The sequence below is a fragment of the Lutjanus erythropterus genome, chromosome 11 (genome assembly GCF_056507025.1).
Source record: "Lutjanus erythropterus isolate fLutEry1 chromosome 11, fLutEry1.hap2, whole genome shotgun sequence".
NCBI lineage: Eukaryota > Metazoa > Chordata > Actinopteri > Lutjaniformes > Lutjanidae > Lutjanus > Lutjanus erythropterus.
This window is the reverse complement of record NC_139327.1, coordinates 5,492,085-5,509,448: the sequence shown is the minus strand read 5'-3', so window position 1 is coordinate 5,509,448 and position 17,364 is coordinate 5,492,085. Positions and strand designations below refer to the sequence as shown.

The 17,364-nt window shown below is 38.4% G+C and overlaps 1 protein-coding gene across 1 annotated transcript in view; it reads left to right on the top strand.

The window, feature by feature from the left end:
- b3gat1b (beta-1,3-glucuronyltransferase 1 (glucuronosyltransferase P) b) overlaps positions 1-17,364 on the top strand; it is a 49,759-nt gene that overhangs the window by 11,733 nt on the left and 20,662 nt on the right. The window contains exon 2 of the mRNA XM_084730556.1: positions 15,446-15,691. The gene's annotated coding sequence lies outside the window, so the exon portion shown is untranslated. The remainder of the gene's footprint in view (positions 1-15,445; positions 15,692-17,364) is intronic.

The window sequence follows — 17,364 nt, the reverse complement described above, 5'->3', positions numbered from 1 at the left end:
ATACACTGGACCTTTAACTCATCAAAGATGCTTTCATCCTTCCCATCAGCTGCATTGATCTCCTGTGAATATTACCACATTTCTCTCAAATGTAGAAACAAGAATATTCTGATGTCACTTCAAGGCAAAATGAGAAGCTGCTCCATTAACTGTGACAACTTACACAGAATTGTTGTTCTTCCCTTTGATCATGAGAATAATTGGATTAAGCTAATTACATGCCCAGCAGAATATTACACTGGTGCTCAGCACTAGTGTGTACACTGTGAGTTTTGGAACTCACTGGAGATGGAACTGATTGTCATTCGCCTCTGGCTGCTGATTTGAATTCTATTACAAAGAATGCAGCAATTACGACACGGTCATATAAGCATCTTCACGTAATTATTATTTTGATTATGGTCACATTTAGTGAATTGATACCGCGATAAGACATGCATTTTGATGAATGTTGATTGCCTGAAGTGAAACAAGCACATCTTTATTTACTCCATCAACAAATGCAGTATGCAAAAGAGCAAGAAAATGGGAATATTAACTGAGGGAACAGCTTGAATGAATTATTCTCAAACTCAAAGTGCATGTACTAATTAGATTATACTGTGGACATAACCAAAGCCAGATAGTGATAGTGGGTGCAGACAGCACCCATGCTGATTTTTTAAATTTTTTTCTGATTCACTTTCACTTTCTGAAGAGCTTTTAATGTTTGAAACTATTGAAAGCCAAAGTTTAAAACTTTTATGCTTATTAAATTAGTCTCGAGTGCAGCAGTGTCAGGAAATGTTTCGGGACATCGTTGTTACAGTAAAATTCTTCATAGGGATGGACATTTCAAGCCAAAATGTCCCCACAGAGACCACAGAGAGACCCATTTACACACAGCAGTAACACACATATGCATTACGGCATTGCTGCAGCTGAGGGCCACACGGCGGCTCGCACTGCAGCACTAATTTCCATTAACAGCAACATGAAAAAACAGTTACAGCCTCTGACCACCTACTCTCATTATATAGCTGCTTCAAACAAGTTTCAACATCCACACAGTGTCCCGCCCATGATACTACCTGGGCCTGTAGTAACGCGAGATCTAATAGTATTGTGTTATTTCCAGGTGCAGGTAAAATAATAAATAGAAAAATAATATAAAAATAGATTTTAAAAGATTAAAACGATAGTCACATTAACTATTCGATTTATTTTAAATAATTTAATTATAATTCGAATATTCGAAATTCATGACTCATCCATAATTCTGACCTGAGCAGAGCCTTGCAGATACTGGATTTTTGGGGCCAGTGTTGGTACTGATATTAGGAGTTAAAAAAAGAAAAAAAGCAGACGTCAATATAGTGTCTGATATTCCTTATGTATATGTAAAATCAAAAATGACATCAGGGCACTGTAAAGCACAAATACAAGACTTGAATTGAAATGTATGTAAATTAAAAAAATAAATAAACATGCATTATGTACTGTAAATATATCATACAGCATATATGCTGATAATGACATAGACTGATGAAGCTGTGCTAGGCCAATATTAATAATAAGATAATAATATTAAAACAGTGTTATTAATATTGGATGACCTATATCTGTCTTGAGAGTACAATATGAAAGACTGTGAAACAAACAACCACAAAGTGTAAATTTAACAATGAAATACTGCAGCTATGACAGATAAGATGTGAGTCCTCTTCAGGGCCGTTCACTGTGACATGTCTTTATTCTCCTCACCTGTTATTATAAATGTCAGTGAGCTGAATTTGATTTGTTGTCATTACTTTACTGGCCAGCACAACCATGTTGTTCACAGTGTCTTTCTGTTAAGGAAATGTTTCAAAACCACACCACAATATGAATGTACATGTCATTCAAATGATTGTATGAATCATTGACTGAATATGGCACAAATATAATATAATATTCAGAAATGTGTTTTTATTTATTTAAAATAAGCTGTTTCGTGGCCACCATAGGCTCTCCTTCACTCTTGGAAGGGGAGGGTGAGGTGAGAATCAGGGCTCAAAATTAAATTCCTTCCTCAGTGTCCTGCAAATTTCACCTGTCTCAGAATATCCATTGTCCCAAACTGAAGTTCTTTTTTATTCCACATAACAAATATAGTTTAGTAACTCAGTGACTCACTCTGGTCCCCCTGGGAAGTTCTGCTAGTTTGCTGCACTTACATGTAAATTAAACACACACACACATGTAGGTGTTTGGCCCACATTAGTTCTAATTATTCTTTTCATCATTGGTTGAGTTACTGTTTCTGTCTGTTTGATCAATAAATGCATCAATCAGTGCAAACACAAACCTGTTTTTGATAGATATACAGCAATCAAAATGTACATACACACTTTGAACATGTGTCATAGAAAACACTTAAAGTCCTTGTAAAAGAAAAGGGGAGTTTTTCTTCTACACACATTATACATGTTAGATGATAGTTGGGTTGTAAGGTGCCAAAGGCGATCACAGCCGTGCTGATTAGTCAGTCCAACAGTATGACCTCAAGTGTGATATTGCTTTTATACAATAGTTTTACAAACACCATTTTGCCTGGTCAACAGGTCTAAAGTTTTTAAAACTGCTGTTTATGTATCCAACTCTGTGTGCTTTGTCAGATTAAAAAGTGTGTGACGGCAATCCCACAGTAATTAAACCCTGGATCGTTAATCGTGGATGTTAATGTAATGGTTATTAGAACATACACACTTAATTTAAGTGATACTTGTCGCTAAAAGTCCCAGTGCCATTGTACTTTGTAACAGCACTGATGGAATGTCTCTCAACCAATCAGACTACTTGGTCAGAACTAACTGTTTTACAGTTTTAGTGAAAACACCATTACAGTGTATGATGTAACTTAAAACTATGCTACATTTTGCAAATTTTAACACCTAACAACTAAATATTTAGATATTCCATGACACACAAACATAATAATTTAATTTGTAATGATACGTTTCTCTACCATCCCAGACACTGTATCTTTGTATCCCAAAGTAGCTATGTAGCTATTTCCATTGTCCCTGGGACAACAGGACAACAGGGAGAGGTCTTTGCAGTCTGCAAGCTCACTACTAGATGCTACTAAAACCACTGATGCTTCCTAAATCCTGCCCATTCTCACTCTGTTCTTCAGTCTTGGTACCCAGCAGAACCTCAGTCAACTCTCTCCTTTCCTGTTTTCTGTTCTTAGCAAAGTGCTTGGCTCGTCTATGTTGAAAAGAAAACCAAATTTTGATGATGGTTAAAATGATGCTGGTGGACCTGTAAAAGCCCTATAGCCATATCTTAAGTTAGCTCATGTTTGCAAAACAGAAGCTAACTAGCCTGTAATAAGGCCTTGAGTTTATTTATAGGTCCAAATATGCTACCAAATGAAATGTGAGTATTTACTTCCTTTTGTTTGCTGTGTGTGTTGTTATATTGTCCAGCAGATACAGACTCAGTGGACTGAAAAAGAAAGAGCAGCAGTGTGTGTCTTCAGCTAAATGAAGCATTCTGCTGATGACTGGACTATTTAAAACTTACTGCACTACTTTTAAAGTCCCCCGTCCCCCCGGGACAAACACTCTCAACAACTGAGAGACTAGTAAACATCTTAATGTGTGTCTGCTTTGTATGTGTGTGTTTTTGTAATCAGGGTTGGTGGTGTGCAGTAGAATATGGTTAAGGCCATACATTCACTTCATTTCTGATTGCAGTTGCTGATTGTATAACAGCCTGTAGCTATATGAGATTGTTTTCAATGTATATTTACTTGTGTTGGAGGATAAAATTGCCTCTGTGGGGGTGTATAATACTTTCAATCAGTGAAATGTGATTGGAAGGTAATTTATTCAATTTTAAAGGAGGTTGTATGCACATGAATATATACATTTTGCCTGTAGTTTCACTTTTCAGATTGCATTTAAGTCTGCATTTATATATAGACTTTATATTGATCACACCACTCCTTCAATGCAAATTAAAGCTACTAAAAGGATCTTACATATTTTGTTGATTTTGGGGCCCCCTTTGGACAAATGCAGTAGTGTTTCCACCACCAGAACTGTAAATTATACACTGAGCTGGTGGCATGAATTTAATCAATCGGAGTTTAAATTAATGCAGAATTTCACACCAAATGAGCAAGTGCGTGTTTATGAGTGGTAAAAAATTAGAGGGTGTAGACGTTTATAACTGTTAAATTGAGCAAAATGTTAATGGAGTTTGGCCAGCAGTGAGATAGGCAGCCACTTAACTCATTGTCCAGAGTGTTTTATTTTAGAGCAGTGGGCTTTTGTTTTCAGGATAATGGTCTTAACATTACTTTGACAGACAACTGACAGTTATAAATAGCTGATCAACTTACAGTCGAGGACTCAGCACGCCTCATGCGCTCCTGCAGAGCTTCTGCGGAGCTCCTGCAGCCTGCCTGTCTCTGCCATGTCTGGGAGGAGGGAGTCGGGGTGAAACAACTCACTTCAACCACAGATCATATATTAAACAAGATTACAACCTATTAATGGGAATTCCGGCTCTTTTTAGGGAGCTGGTTTTTTTTGGCTCTCTAAAAAGAGCCTGCTCTTTCGCCTCCCAAGTGGCTCCTAGGATTTTTTGTTGCTTAAATTAATTTATTACCAAAAATTATGTAAAATGAATTACTAATGTAAAAAACATACATTATATCAAATGTTTATTATTTATTTATATACTCAACATACTCAACATGGACGAGAGTGCTAAGCAGAGTGCTTAATTTTGACAACAAACACCACATATTATATTAATTACTCATTTTCTGTGTAATTGTAATATTTAACACTGGATATATTAGTCTTCTGTTGTGCAATGAAATTTTAATCTGTCAACAAGCAGATATTTTGTCTGATAATAATAAAAGTTATATATATGACTTATATATGACTTGGTTTTACAAGGCAGATAAAAGAACAGATGTTACATGTATCAGAAGGGGGATCTCTTCTATTTTAACTTCAATCAGCGATCAAGAACGCACTTTATTTCTTCAGCTATGAACGTGGTCTGCAGACTACAGGTAACCTACAGGTGGTCTCTTACTCTATTCTCTCTTAACTCTGTTGAAAACTGTCCAAATTGACTGCAGATTTTCATCTCCACTCCCTGCTGCGGCCTGCCTACTTTCCAGGCGAGGCGCAGTTCATCTCAAACAAGTGTATTTTCTCACCTTTCAAGCGTGTTGTCTCTGTCTGTAGCACATGTTCTCTCTCATCTCCCTCCCACCTGTTCATGTGCTCACTGTGCTGTGTGTCTATAACCCCTCCCCTCCCCCTTCTACTCAGTGTGGACACACACGCCACCAATCACGTGTGACTTTAACAGAAAAAAGAGGAGAAAAAACAAATCAGCTCCCAATCAAGAGCCGGTTCCCGTCGTTCACTTCAAAGAGCCGGCTCTAAGATCCGGATCTTTTGCGACCGATACATCACTACTCGAGGCAGATATTGCTCCTTTAAGACTAACTAAAAAGTCTTGTTGATTTATATCAGTCATATAGAGGCATCAGTATTAAACTGAGACTCTTTCATAACCACTTAAAAACGTATTGTTGTAGCTCTAAAGAGTAAACCACATGCTACCTTAAATCACACAAGACACTTCTGTTAATTTTTACACTCACTTAAAGGCAAAGTAAGAACCTGCTCCATTAACTGTGACAACTTACACAGAGTTGATTTTTCTCTCTTTGAACATGAAATAAAAAAGTTCTAGGGTTGTTGGGTTTTAAAAAAAAAAATCAAGCCATTATATACAGAAGAGGATCCTAATTGCAAATGCAAACTGTGCTGTAAGTGGGAACATTTTTCCTGTCAGAGCTGTGAAATGTATTGTTGGCACAGTGCAACCCAGTACTCATTAGCACTTTCACTGAAACGTTAGACTTCACACCGCCTGTACTTGTAAACATCTTCACAGTAGAAAGCAGTAATTGCATACGCCTACATAGCAAATTATTTAACTATCTCTCACTATATTTTTTTTTTTTGAAAACTAAAGAAGGCATTCTTTAAGATCGGTTTCTTGGGTATTATGGCAGTTTGACTGTGCTCTCCCGTGTTTTATCCATAAGCCATGATACTGTATGTCTGAACAACAAATATTAACATGTTTCCTGATAGAAGTTTAGCTTTAGTGATGTTATATCTACATGTATTCTGGAGCCTCCTTTTGACAAATGAGGATATACAAGCTAATCTCACACAGCACATGTGTGTGAGGAGTTAAGAGAATGGAGGGACCTATTATCCAAGTCTAAAGCACCAGATCAGTTAAAGGAGACTTGTGTAAGATTTCTAAATATCATGATGTTCGACATACGTGTCAAACTTTCGATACATTAGTAGCCTTGTGTGCTTACTTGTTCCTCTGCTCTAACATCATTATTACCTCAACCAAAGAAGTAATGTTGAAGTGCTGTTTGTTTGTCTGTTTGTCAGCAAGAATATACAAAAACTACTGGCACAATTTTTCTTTAACTTTGAGGAAGGGTGTCGCATGGGCCAAGGAAGAACCCCTTTGAAGTTTGGAGTGCATCTGAATCTGGAGGTGGATACTGAAGTTATTTTTTACTTTCATTAACATTACAAGATGGGGCATGTGACCTTGGCAGAATAAATACCATACATCTTAAAATCCAGTGAGTGGTAGTAAAGTGCATTAGTGATGGAACATAAAATAATGACTGCATATTACATCTACACTGGTACCAGTAATCCAAAACAGGAAAGTTTCCAAATGTGGATTACTGGAAAAATTAATGCAATAATTGTTTAGAAATAAGAAATTGCCAACATATTTTGTACTGCTAAGTGGTACAGCGAGAGGAATAATGATGAGAATATTATTCACACAACACAGTATTTATCCCCAGTGTTAACAAACACTGAACACATTTTTGGCAATGCTAGAGACTTAGCCTGATCAACAACTACTGGATGGCTTGCCAGGAAGTTTGGTACATTCATGTCTCCCTCCTCCCATCGTCAAGTCAATTTTTAATTTTCCCAATACTTTAGTTACAGACCAAATGCATGCTAGTAATATTATCATCAGCTGTGTTTTGTGTCACGTCCTAGCAAATGCTAGCATGCTAACACATTCAATTAAACAAAAAAAATAAAATAAAATACGGTACATGTTATACAGACGCTTAAGTAACATCATGACTTTCTTCTTCCAAAAGCTAAATTTAGCCACTGAAGCTACAATGCCTATGTGTTATCATGGTGTAGTAACAGGATGTTTTTGGCTTTTGAAGATTTTTATATTTGGCCTTTAGCCTTTATTTGATAGGACAGCTCTAGATAGACAGGAAATGGTCACTATTTCACGTCATGGCTGGTAAAAGGAGTGGCTGGCTAAAAAATATCACGCAAGATATGTTAGTCACAAATGGAAACTTTCTTTTCTTTCTTTTTGTCCTAAGAACGAAACCATGGGGAAAACTGGAAGGGGAGGGATTTCGTCTCTCTATACTAGCTAAAAATGTTTGCGTGCAAATGTTAGCATTTATGCTCTCAGCCAAATTTAAAACAGCATAATTGGAGTCCAGTTTGAGCAACAGATACATGAGTTTGAAGCTTATCAGACAAAGTCATCTGGCAGGAAACTCCACTAACTTGTTTGGCCTTGGTGCTTTGCCAGATGATGTGTTGCGGACCAGTAAAAGTTTAGCAAGGTTTGCCAGATGATCCTACATTTTCTGCCAAACACCCTCTGCACTGGCTGTGTTACTAGACCACTCTCATTCAAATTAACACGAGGAAGCCCACTGACTTGGTGATCCCCTGACTTTCCTTCTCACACCAACATCAGGTTAATACTTTGTTTTGAGTGAACTGACTTGAGAACTATTGGCTTGTTTACTATGAAATTTTCTGCACACATTCATTCTGGATGAATTCTAATCATGGTGATGATCCTCTGACTTTTGGTGGAGCAACACCATCTGGTCCAAATTTTATGTGTGTTTTGTGTTAATTACCAAATGTTAGAATGCTACTCTGCTGAAATAAGATGGTAAAGATATTTTTCTCATGAGGCATCCCATGAGAACAATACAATGGTACTGGCTGTACACAGGATAAAATGATCAATTGTCAAATTTTCAATTGTAAGACGAAGAATGTGTTATTTCTACTTCTGAAATGTACTATATTCTCACTTTAAAAGAGAAATCTGTAATATATTTACTGTAATAAATCATAAAATAATCATTACATGCCATCAGCAGTCAAGGAAACATTCTAATTTGACTAATACTGACTATAAAATAATCTGACAACTGTGGTGTCTTTTGAAATTTCTATTCAGGGCCGAAATAATTGCTATTGTTTCCCTGCACTCCTGCAGTGTTCCTGCAGCTTTTTTGCATCTGCAAAGAAGGGGGTGGGGGGGAAACATCTCACTTCAACCATAGATTGCATATTAAATAGGGATTAACCTATTTAATATACAGTTTATGGCTCCACTTCACTATTTGGACTGATTTTGATTTTCTTGGGTGCACAATTACTGCAAATTAATATATTAATATCCTTAAAACTTAAACAGAAGAATCTTTTATACTTTGCTTAACTGATTGACATAATGACCTGAATTTGTCAGTGTCACAAAATGGAGAAGTTACATCTGATAGGTGTATTGCGGTTGTAGTTTTGACACTTCAGCGCTGTTATTCTAATCACCTCACAATGAATAATGTTCAGGCTTCTGAATGTGACAAAGAACGCCAGAACTAATGAAGCTCGCAGGAAGTTACCCTCCTGATGCCCCTCCAGCCTCTCAAATAACACTGAAATCAAGTTCCAGAAGCAACACTTATTGTGCTATGTTGTATTATATTCTGCGTAAAATGTGAATCTATGAAACACAAAGCAAGTGAGAGAAATGGCACTTGCAGAGATAGAGTTGTTGCAGTGAAAAGCCACTAATTATCACCCAGATGATTTTCAAAGGAGCCACCGCAGTGGAAAATACAGGAGTTATGCTTCGCAGTGTTTTCATCACATCAATATTGCCACCGATGGCTTAAGAAGCTATTAATTGAATGTGAATTTTAATGATTTGCATTTTAATAGCACACCTACACTTCTTTCTGGAAGTGACACCTTTGAAACTGCACCACCGTCTCATTAATCACCCATCTGTCAAACAACGAATGGCATTTCTCTGAGCCTCGGCACATAAACACATGCAGACAGAATATTGATGGAATGATGGAAGTGATTAAATAACAGAACAGTGAGCGCGCAAGGAGAACAATCAGCGGGTAATGTTACGTTCTCTCATAGTGGGTGTAAGAAGAATAAAAATTATACCACTGCATTTCATTTTGAGCCAAACTTCTAGGTGATCTCGCTCAAAATTTCTCCTTAACAACAAATATCTTGCTATATTTTTATCCTTGTGTCATGGGAGGACAAGGCAACATAAGGACAGGTTATTTAGAAATGATTCCCGCCGGGTTGATTGCAGGTGTCGGGTTTCTGCTGGATACAAAGATGCCAGTGGGAGAAGAAGTGTTCAGCTGAGAGCAGTTATTCTTTTACAATTAATCTGTTTACGTGCACACATTATTTCAGACAGCGCTGCAGATCATAATGCCACTAATACTCTCGTCCATAAAAAGGCTGTTTATAAGCACCGGCTCATTCTGCGCCAATATTAGCATCAGCATATTTCTCGAGGAAAATAAGGCTGACTCCAAAAATGAAAAGCCAAACAGGTGATCAGGTGCATACCAAATAGTCTTTTTCAATATGTAGGAGATATTGATAATGACTGATTTGAATTATTTGATACTGGGATGATGATAACACATCACAGTACTTGTGCTTGAAGAATAAAGGGGAAATTGAGGTTGGGAGGAGGCAGGAGTAGAGAACAGAGGGAGAGGTTGAAGTGAGGACGAATACTTTCTGACAACACCTTTAGAAAGAAGCAGAATTTCAATACATTTGAGATACAAGCCAAGTAACTTTAAAATATGTGATAATTCAGCATGTTGATGACAGTTGAATTATGGGGGAGCTAAGGGAAGCTCGGCTCCCCTGAAACGGACATGAGTTCCCCCTCAAAGTTTACTTTAAAACATTTAGGAGGAGCTCTAAAACAATGTTTATTTACGGTGTTACAGATTATATTTCTTTTCTTATATTTCCTTTTTTTTAATTAAACAGCACAAGAAGACTCTTTTTTGTAGTTAAAAAACACAACAATGTGATTGACAAATGTTTTTGCCGTGATTTCTCTTTGATTTTGAACAGTTTTTGTTACATAGCATCGATTAAATGTTACTGACAGTATTAATTGTCTATAGTAGTAACAGTGCAGTGTTTTTTTTCAGTAACCCTGTGATTCACCACACTGCTGCACACTTCCACGTATCCTTGTGTATGTGACATGTTTTAGTAGTGGTGTGCAACAGAAAATTGGGCTCCACCAAAGCCTGATGATAGTGTTGGCTACTAGAAGACTGCAGACATCGAACTAATGTGGGCTGAGCTGCACTGAACATGAGAAAATGTGGATATAAATGAAAAAGCAACAAGATCTGTCATGATTCTATCTTTCTTCACTGATTTGCACATTTAAAAAAAAAATCAGTTCACCTAAGAAAAAAAAAAAAAACAAGGAACAGTTTGATGCTATCCAGGTTGTTTTGGTGAGAGTCTCTGGAACTAAATGACGCCCAGCTCAAAGCACCGAAAAAATACTTAAATACTGAAAACTCAACAGCGACATCTCTTTCCAGAAATCATGATCTGGTTTCTCAAGATAATCCACAGACTTGATTTGAACAGTTTCATGAAGGAACTATTTTCCTTCTAGCAAACTACCCCCGCCAACCATTGAACACGCAGAAGGAAGACTGAATGTGGATGTAAACATTAATGACTAATAGGACATCAATGGTGCTAGCCGTGACACTAGCTAGCACGGTTATAGAAACTGCTCTCAATCGGATTATCTTGAGTAACTGGAATTTTATGAATTTCTGTTGCCACCATTATAAACTTCTGCAACTCATATACCAGAATAATGTAATATCTTAAACTTAAAATATCTTTCAAGCAAATATTGATATGCAATTAACATTTTGTGCCACCCCTTCAAGTCTTCTTTGTCTTGCCACCTGATGAATATTTCTCTAGATCTGCCCCTGTATAGTTCCCCTCAGAGTGCCAGTTGGAAATGTAAGACTACATAAATGTATCTACATGTTATAATATTAACTAATTGCCTCTGTATTCAATTATTATTGGTTTTAGTATTAACTTATTAATTAATTACTAGCTCTAAAAGCAGATGTCTAGGGAAAATAATGGCAGGCATTCAACTGCGCAACTATCATACAATTTATTAAAACAAAAAAAGAAATATACTGATATCAAGGAGATCGTAGAATTGTATTAGGCAAAATATATTGTGTGCATGCTTTTAATTTTTTATGCAGCCCTGTGTTGTGTTGTAATTATAACAAATGACCTTGATACCTGATAATATTAATGATGGTTGAATTCCATTCTGGTGTGATAGTTCCATGGTTTTGTGCATGCAGCCTCACAAGCAAGAGATTAATGTAACACTTAAATGTAACTGAGCATCATTAATCATAATGCTGCATTCACACAATATCAGCAGCATGTGAAGAACAGAAATACCTCCTGTTATTACAACTCAGAAGTGTTCACATACTGCTCCAAGATGGCCGCCCAATTACTAAGCTTGTAGTCACATTAGATACACATAATCAATCAGCATTTTTTACTGTGTTACATATTTGAAGTGGTTTGTTAACAAGTCAAACCAGATGCAAACATACAGTGTTCAGCTCCTCGTAAAGTGGCTAAATTGATGTATTAGTCCTGATATTGATATATACACCAATCAGGTATAACATTCTGACCACTGACAGGTGAAGTGAATAACACTGATTATCTCTTCATCTTGGCACCTGTTAGTGGCTGGGATATATTAGGCAGCAAGTCAACATTTTGTCCTCAATGTTGATGTGTTAGAAGCAGGAAAAATGGGCAAGTGTAAAGATTTTATCCAGTTTGACAAGGGCCAATTGTGATGGCTGGACGACTGGGACAGAAGTCTCCAAATCTCCAAAGTGCAGCTCTTGTGGGGTGTTCCTGGTCTGCAGTGGTCAGTATCTATCAAAAATGGTCCAAGGAAGGAACAGTGGTGAACCAGCAACAGGGTCATGGGCAGCCAAGGTTCATTGATGCATGTGGGGAGTGAAGGCTGGTCTGTGTGGTCTGATCCAACAGACGAGCTACTGTTGCTGAAATTGCTGAAGAAGTTAATGCTGGTTCTGATAGAAAGGTGTCAGAATACACATTGAGTCCACGCCTCAATGGGTCAGGGCTGTTTTGGCAGCAAAAGGGGGACCAACACAATATTAGGTCATAATGTTATGCCTGATAGGTGTATATTTTATTCATATATAACTGCCAGCAATGGTGGTTACAGTTATGTTCCCAGTGTTTTTTGTTTGTTTGCGTTTTTTCAGCTGACCAGCAGCTCTATAAGTCACTCCATTGTTGGTCAGTCCACCGAATTCCCCAGCCTCCTGCAGCCACAATTTTCACCTTAGGTGGCTGAAATTTGGCATAGAGGTCAAGCGTGTGTGTGTGTGTGTGTGTGTGTGTGTGTGTGTGAGGGTGTGGGAACGTGTGTATTTGTGTTCATGCCAACTGGCATAAAGGGGGCATGGCAGTAGGAGTCGCCTGTAATGAAGAAGTGGGTAACTTTTAGATGGATTCATGTAACGTATAGATTCGTGTGGGAGGCATCATTGCACTCAGCACAGTTTCTTGTTGTCATTACAACATAATGAACCACCTCTTTGCATTTTGTACCATTAGAAGAGAAAGAAAAGCTGTAAATCCTCACATTTTAGAAGCTGCAACTTAGAATCTTTTGACATTTTTGAATCCAAAATGACTGAAACAACTAATCAATTCTTAAAATGGCTACTCCTTTACTTTAAATCAAGTAATCGATTAATTGTCTAGTTGTTGCAGCTCTAATTTAAACAGAAGATTTGGAGAAGCAGAACCCCCAGCTCTTATTGATAACACATGAAACAGCAATGGTTAAAAAGTAACTGCTACTCTAAGTAGTTTATGACAAGAATACTTTGTACTTTTACTTGAGTTTTTTTTTTTTAACACCAGTAGTTTTACTTGTAATTGAGTAACATTTCAGCAGTGTTACAGTACTTGAGTACAGATTTTCAGTACGCTTTCTATCACTGAAGATATCAATGCATTTAGCAGAGGTTCTTTGTCATTAGTGACTTATGACTCACCCCCTACATTTTAGCTATGCTCCCTATTTATAACTCAACAAACTCAATGAACCATTTCTTGTGGACTCTTGTGGGAGGCATCACTGGTGTCTGCAGAGAGTATTTCAATAGTTTGAGATACCCCCGTCCAAATACTTAAGTTACGTCCCTCCATAACATCTTCAGTCCAGTCAACACCTTCAGTAGCTTGCAGGCATAGACGCCGCTGATTGCTCTGATCCTGTCTTAATCCAACTTGAGTCAGCCAGTGGATTATAAATTCTGACAACTGTAGACGCAACAATCATACATGCTGATGATTTGGTGCTGGTAAACCATCTAATTCAACATTTGCAGCTTGATAACTCAACTGGATGACTGGAGGAGACAGCTACTTCTGCTGCCAAAATCCATGCGCAGCTTTTCAGTGACTTCGGCTGTAAAAGTGTCCGTTATCTGACCAAGGAGAATTCATTTTTCATTGGTGATGATCTGGACAGTGGCATCTCTTTTGTAGTCTCTCAAATACGTAAAACACAAGATCACACATGTGTTAAATGGATTAAACTCTGTCTTCATCTGCTCAAACATAAGTTGCAAACATTAGCATGTCTGGCTAACTAACACTAGCTTACTAGCTGCAGTAACTTTACCTCCAGACAAACTTGTTAGATCCCACTGCATCTGCACTTGTTCTGTGGGGGTTTGAGGAGGAGGATGTGGGCCGATGCAGAGTCAAAGTGGGTCGACAACGATGCATCTCTCTCTGGCTTGCCAACTCAGGTCTAAGCCGGGTTAGCTTAGCATTATCCCAGCTGTCTTCTATGAGTGTCATCCGGATGGTCTGGCTGGATGACCGGTCCGCTGCACTAATCAAGCCCCTGCGCTTCCTTTTCCCATGTTTTGCCATGTATTTCTGTTATCTATCATGCAAATATACCTGCTGTATTTCACCATCTGACCAATGTTTGCCGAGACGTAAGCTAGCTTTAGCCTCAGTCTTTTAGCATTAACGTTATCTGTCAGGTAACTTTAAATATACAATTTCTCAGGGTTCATATCAGATGGAAACATTAATACATCAGCTGGAGTTGGACTTCTCAGCTGACTTAATGAGTTAGCGGTAGCTTACATCAGCCTGCTACACTTATGAATGCTTTTGAGAAATGAGAAGCTGCCTTTTTTACATCTCTAAGGATTCAAAGGCCTCGTGTTTCAAAAAATGCTCCCAATGTCAATATTAAATCTGCCACCATTAAGTGTGAAAGTGTGGCAGCTTATTAACAGTAACTAAGAAGGGCGGGGCTTAGGGGAGGGTCAATTACAAATCAGAGTATGGCATGAATATTTTTCCCCCTCAGCTGCTTGTAATAGATTCAAAATGATGTGATGTGAACGCAGCATTGTACATCTGTTTTTCCTGCAATGATAAGCCACACACGACATGGGAAACTATTTGCTGCCCTCAGAATGCCTTCATGGTGGCAAACAAACAAGCATTTCTCTGTTTCTAATACAGTAGGTGTAATTTCTGACCTTATCTTCCACAAGCTTGAAAGGTCACTCATCTAAACCACCTGCTATAAGCAGCATCATTTACAGCCAAAGTATAACCATCCTCCTTAATTACTGACAGGAGCTGTGCTGCCTCTCACGCTGCTGCCTCCTCTCCATCTGTGCAGCTCTTTAGACTAGCGGCATATTTTTACCCTCTCCCTTTATTAGACTTTTCAAGCATAGGAGTCCATTCAGAGTGTACTCCTTTCATATGCCTGTCAGGAAATGAAAGCAAAATGAATAGAAATGCTCTTACTGTCTGACTAGTGGACCATGTGACTGTGCCTGTTTATGCCTTAGATAAACAACCCCCACGTTATGCATGGCTCTCTCAATTTTTCAAATCCCGCTTCATCCCCAAGTAAGAATTGCATTCGTGGGGCTGTGACATTTTTCATGTGATTTATTCTATTGTCCCGAGTCCTCCGGCCATGGCTGCCCCTCCACCCCGTCCCCTTGCCATCAGCTTTGACAATCCCAGCCTTTGTTTTTGCAATGAGAAGCAGCATTCTTCCAGAGGGATGACCTCCTCTGTCTCTACAGGGGCTGGCACTGAGGACGCGACCCTGCCTGAGGATTGGATAGCACCCGCCGGATGCCGTGAGCGAAATCCGCTGGTTGTCACCCTGACTCTGCTGCTCATATGTGTGCCGGGGAAGAGGGCTTGATGGATCCCTCTGTTCATCACAGCTGACACATCAAGGCCCGGCGACGTTATCAGGACCTCCGTCATTAACGCAGCACAACAGGATCAGACTCTGTGACGAAAGTGGGTCATCACTCAGTTCTGTAAGTATACTTCTCTTACACTTTATTGTTTTTATTGTATTAGTGAATTAACAGTGTGTTGCAGCTCATTCATTCATTGAGAGTCAATGTTCAATGTCAGTGTTAAAGGGACGGTTCACCCTTATATGAAATCAAAATATTTTTCCCTGGCCTGTAGTGCTATTTATCCATTTAGATCTTATTGGTGTGAATGACAGAGTTTTGCAGATATCTGTTGTAGAGATGTCTACCTTCTTGTCAGTACAATGGGGCTGAGTAGTACTCAAAGCCCCCAAAAATACATCTGAAAAATTCTCTCTTCACAAAAATCATGACCTGGTTACTCAAGATCAGACACAAATGATGTAAGGTCCCAATTACAGCCAAATCTCTAATAAAGGAGTGGTCTGAGGTGTTCTATATGGAGCTCTTCTACTGTTGGTCACCCTTTCTGGATTGACATGTTGAATTGTGTTGAATTGGCATATATTTTGTTGGTAATGTCTAAAACTTGATGTTTTACAGTGTACCATGTATGCCGTGTACAGGTTGCAATGATAATAGCAGCAAATGTAGAAGAACATAAACAATGTGGATGTTAAGCACTGAGTGAGTTACACTTTAATATAAAAGATGCAGTTCATTATCATTACCAATGAACACAGCACTGGCCCCTTTCAAAATAAAAGTCTGATAATGGTTTAAGGGTAAGCAAAATGCTTTTCAGTGTCTTTGCTAGATTTTTAACTTTTGATATTTTGGTGATGGCCTTGTAGGCCACATAAAATCCTTTCAGTGGGCCAGATTTGGTCCCCAGGCCGCATTTTGCCAAGTTCTTCTCAAGACAGTCCACCACAACAGATAGTGTTGTGTTGTATTGTAAACAGTTTAATGTAGGAACTGCTTTCTTTCTGTAGTAGAATCTACCAGAACTACTTTATTTTCTACTAGAAAGAACAACAACAAGGTTTGTGGATTATCTTGAGTAACCATCATGATTTTTGGAAAGAGATGCTGGTTTATAATCTTTCAAATGTATTCCTGTGGTGCTTTGAGCACCACAAGCCAAGTGCCATTTAGTCCCATTATAATGGAGCGAAGGCAGACATCTCTACAGCCGACATCTCTAAAACTCTGCAACTCACACCAAAAAAAATTTAGATGGATAAATGGCCCTACAGGCCAGGGGGGAAATACGTATTTTTGACTTTGAGGTGAACTGTCCCTTTAAACATTGGTCTACTGGGGAAGAAAACAACCTTCCCATGTCCCCTCTTTAAATACAAAACTCAAGTAGCACCTGAAGGAAAGAAGCCGAGACTAAAGGTACTGAAGTGAAAAACTATTTCAGAGGCTCATCCCTAAAGTCCCACAGCACCTGAATATTAAAATTCCGAACCAGCCGTAAAGCGAGGCACCAGGCTCAACTTTTACACCTCCAACCAGTTGAAAGGGACTGTGCAAATATCAGAACATCAAACGGCAGATACGGTGATTCATCAGATTATCTGCTGCTGTCGATCGTATACAGACACATGTACAGGTCACCATCAGGATCAAAGGGCTTGGATGGATTCAGACGCCAGTGATGAGGATTTAATGAAAGAAAATCACAACATACAGATCCTCAAAGAGCCTGATAATCTCCCTCTGTTGAGAATTTAATTGCACCCAAAATGTGCCAAATACTATTG